The sequence below is a fragment of the Colobus angolensis genome, unplaced genomic scaffold (assembly GCF_000951035.1).
Source record: "Colobus angolensis palliatus isolate OR3802 unplaced genomic scaffold, Cang.pa_1.0 Scaffold232, whole genome shotgun sequence".
Lineage (NCBI taxonomy): Eukaryota > Metazoa > Chordata > Mammalia > Primates > Cercopithecidae > Colobus > Colobus angolensis.
In genome coordinates, this window is record NW_012115511.1 from 4,062,433 (window position 1) to 4,066,739 (window position 4,307).

At 40.3% G+C, this 4,307-nt stretch overlaps 1 long non-coding RNA gene across 1 annotated transcript in view; it reads left to right on the forward strand.

Moving 5' to 3' along the window:
* Positions 1–680, forward strand: part of LOC105513599 — a 4,185-nt gene extending 3,505 nt beyond the window's left edge. The window contains exon 2 of the long non-coding RNA XR_001002057.1: positions 93–680. This is a non-coding gene — a long non-coding RNA (uncharacterized LOC105513599). The remainder of the gene's footprint in view (positions 1–92) is intronic.
* Positions 681–4,307: the final 3,627 nt, after the last annotated feature.

Consider the following 4,307-nt stretch of genomic DNA (forward strand, 5'->3'; position numbering starts at 1 on the left):
AGAGATTCTCCTGCCTCAGCTTCCGGAGTGGCTGGGAGTACAGGCACGCATCACTATGCCTAACTAATTTTTTGTACTTTAGTTGAGATGAGGTTTCATCATGTTGCCCAAGCTGGTCTTGAACTTCTGAACTCAGGCAATCTGCCCACCTTGGCCTTCCAAAGTGTTAGGATTACAGGCGTGAGTCACCACGCCCGGCTAAGAAAGCTGTTCTTGAAGTGTGAAACAGCCAGGCTCAAAATTATTTTGGAGTGCTTTTAGTTTGCTTTTGTTTTTAGCCAAAGGGATTTCATACTGGTTTAATTATGTTCATCCTTGAGAATTCTTGAGAAGTTTCCAACAGATTTTTAGTTCATTTTGCTGCTGTTAACAGTGTTAAGCTATATACAGTTGACCCTTGAACAACACAGGTTGGAACTGCAGGGATCCACTTATACATGGATTTTCTTCCGCTTCTGCCACCCCTGAGACAGCAAGACCAGGCCCTCCCCTTCCTCCTCCTTCTCCACCTACTCAGTATGAAGGCGACAGATGAAAGCCTTATGATGATCCATTTCTACTTAATGAGTGGTAAATATATTTCCTTTTTCTTGGGATTTTCTTACTATTTTCTTTAGCTTATTTTATTATAAGAATATGGCATATAATGTAAATGAAATACAAAATATGTGTTAATGGTCTACTTATGTCACCAGTAAGGCTTCCAGTCCACGGTAGGCTGTTAGTAGTTAGGTTTGGGGGGAATTATCGTGGATTTTTGACTTCATGGGGTGTCAGCACCTCATCCCCCACATTGCTCAAAGATCTACTGTATTTTAATATTAAAAATCAAACATGCATTGAGTAATTACTATGTGTCAGGACTTGTTAGAAGCACTTTGCTTATACTATTTAATTGTGTTAATACGGCCCTGTGAAACTGATGTTATTACCATCGTCGTCATTTTACAGATGCGGAAACCGAAGCACATAAAGGATAAGTGACTTGTCCGGGGTCAGGTAGCTGATAGTGGAACACCTAGCTGAAATTCAGTCACATGCAGTCACCTTCACAGTGCCTGCTCTTAACTGGCGCATATTTGATTTTTTTGTTGTGAAAACTTACTTATTTGAGCTGTTTTGGTCAGTGGATAGAAAGCAAAATCCACTCTTGAAATAGAAAGAGATTTATTACAAAGTGTTGAATGGCTTACAAAATCATTGATGGGAATCAAAGAAACAATAAAGGAGCTTTCAAGCAATTCACAAAGCCACCCCACAGAACTGGGCTGCCCAGAGAACCACTGCCCCACCACCATCAGATGATGAGCTACACATAGCAGTGTCAGTTGTCACTTTTAAGTAAACATTGGTAAATAAAAATGTATACATTACTCAGTTTCTCCTAAAGCCCTTTCTCGATAACATTAAGTCATGTGTATACATATGTGTGTGGGAGACATTGCTATGTGCTGAATACTGCATCAGTTCATTCTGGTTTCTATTATCAGGACTCAGGCTACTAAAACCACCAGTTTTGGTACTAAACTGTAACTCTCACTTCCCATTCCTGGCACTCTTAGCTGAATGCTGATTTATGAAATCTGGAATGAAGTTCCTTCTTTTCTCATGCAGTGCAGGTTTTGGAGTCATTAGAATCAATGCAACATTCATAGTAAAGATAAGACAGGAGCAAGAATGAGAAACCCAGCCTGCAAAAGCAGGTCTCCAGAGTTGGTCGCTCTCCAGACATTTCTTGACCTACCAGAATCGTGGTTCTTAATGAAAACAAAGTCATGCCATTCCCCTCCTCCAGTCCCATGGGAGCCTTTGTGCCCCGTGTGTGAAAGGGCTTGTAGTCTCTGGCTTGGCTTAAGCAACCCTTTGCGTTTAACTTTGCAGACTCCCTTTTTTACTCCCTGAACTCTGGCCATTGTGAGTATACTTGTGGTTCTCTTCACCCCTGTACTGCTGCTATCCTTCATCCTCTAATACCTTGCTCAGACGGGACTCCTTGCTCACCCTGATGTCCTTAGACGGGGTAGGAGACCTCTCACTTGTCCTCATATAGTACCCAGGGACCCATCTGCCTTGTCACATTGCATTGTAGTTGTCTGTGAAGCAAGTAGAATCCTAGTCCAAAAACTCAAGTCTTCAAATGAATAAGGTTTTTAAGTTTTCTCTTGAGTTCACGTTCTACCTAGTGGCATAAACTTAACTTAGTTCATAGTAAACTCAGCTAAATCAGGCTTTTCTTGATTAGTTTAGGCACCACCTCCTCTCGCAGGTTGCCTTGAAGTTTGGGGGTTGTGACAGGAATGGTCTCCTTGTGCCCCAGAATCAATTAGAAGGAGGCATGTGGTCCTCAGTGGAGCTGTATCCAGGCTGGCGTTGGCTGGAATGCCATCACCCCACTGGCCCCCCAGCATCTTCATCTGCTGCCATCATTTCTAGAATATCTTCAGTCCCAGCTGGCTGTGGTCATCAGTCCTTGCAGTAACCCTGCTGCTTCTGACAAGCCCCTGCCACACCTCTGTCTAGGCTGGGAAAACTTGATGAACTGCCTCATGGCTCTGATGGTGGAAAATGCAGACTTTGCCACGCAAGTTGATCTTTATTGCTTTCTCACCATGCCCAAGAGTCCATTAAACCTCTTTTTTTTTTTTTTTTGGTAAATTGCCTAGTCTTGGGTATGTTTTTATCAGCAGTGTGAGAATGAACTAATACAACTGAAAACATTTTTTTCCAAAATTTATCTTTTTGCCCCAATTATTCCAGATAGCCTCAGTCTTCTTTTTTGCTTTGATATTGACATGTCAGTGATATATTTTCAAAATTCCATCAACTCCTCTTTGACTAGAGTGATTATATATTTGTGATCCAAATCAGAGCACTTTGAGGTGTAAAGGGCATTATTAAAAATGACTCCAGGCCTGGTGGGATGGCTCATGCCCATAATCCTAGCACTTTGTGAGGCTGAGATGAGAGGATTGCTTGAACTCAGGAGTTTGAAACCAGCCCGGGCAACATGGAAAAACCCCATCTCTGTTTAAAAAATAACTATATATATATACATATAAAATAAAAATAAATGACTCCAAGCAAACTAGTGAAACTACAACTGTTCCTGGCAACCTAAGAAGTATCTCATCCAATCTCCACTGTGTAGTACTATTGATGCAATACTGCATGTAACAGAATGAGGAAAATAATGTTACTTAAAGCCAAACTGGTTCTGCCTTCTCAGGGAAATTATGTAGGTCATATCAAAGGAAAAAAATATTTATACTACACACTTCCACTTATAAAGACTAGTGGCTCAGTAGAATGGAGGCTAAAGAGGAAGAGAAAATACTAAAACTTTAAGGCCTCCTCAAATTCCTTGCTCCTAAGCAGAGCAAATTATTGAATCTTTAGATAGGTAGGAATTAGCCTAGAGTTCCATAGAGGATTAAGAGTGAGACTTTCTAAAGTGAGGGGAATTGAGAAGTGAGAGTTTTAGGGAAAGAGTAAATCAAGCAACCTGAGCAATCAAAGGGCATTTTAAGAAAGGAAAGGTTAATATTCAATTTGATGTTGCATTGCTGCTAAAGCCGTCCATCTTCCCCAAATGTTCAGTAAAGTTTGGTATAAAAACAGTGTCATCTCTGAGTAGTTTTTAGGGAAAACTGACGAGCTGTGTTCCAATCTGGGACCCTGAGGAGCAGAAAGAAGTGAACAGCAGGAGGCAGGAGCTGGAGTCCAATGGGAACAGGAATTTAGACCCACAAGACACAAGAAGATATAAAAACCCTAAAATTTGCAGAAATGTCAGGAGACTAGTCTTCCCAAAGAACAATGGAGAAAGGCATTGAGCCAAATTTAGATGGATTCAAAAGACTGGGTGACCTCAGCTACATCAAATTACACATTTCTATCTTTATTGACGAAATTTGACTAAAGGGGGCAAATAATTTCAGTTTAGAAACTGCATACATTTTGTCACCAGGATTTTATTCTAATCCTAGTGCGTATTGTGTTTTATAGACACATCTGCGCCTCCTGGTTTATGATCCATTTACATCATGTTCTGTGTGAAAATAAGAGAATTTTTAGATGACACAAGTAAGGGTGAAAGGAACTCACAAATGACAGACTCAATAATGAAAATTACCATGTAATTTTTTAATAATTATGGCTCAATCAATAGAGATGAAATGCAAAATTCTGCAATTATACTCAGAAAATTATTCATACAAGGATGAGTAAGGAGATACTTGGTTAGTAGTCCAAATGAAAAGAAAGGCCTTGAGTAAGAAAACTGGAGCATTTTCCTCTGGAGTTAGATC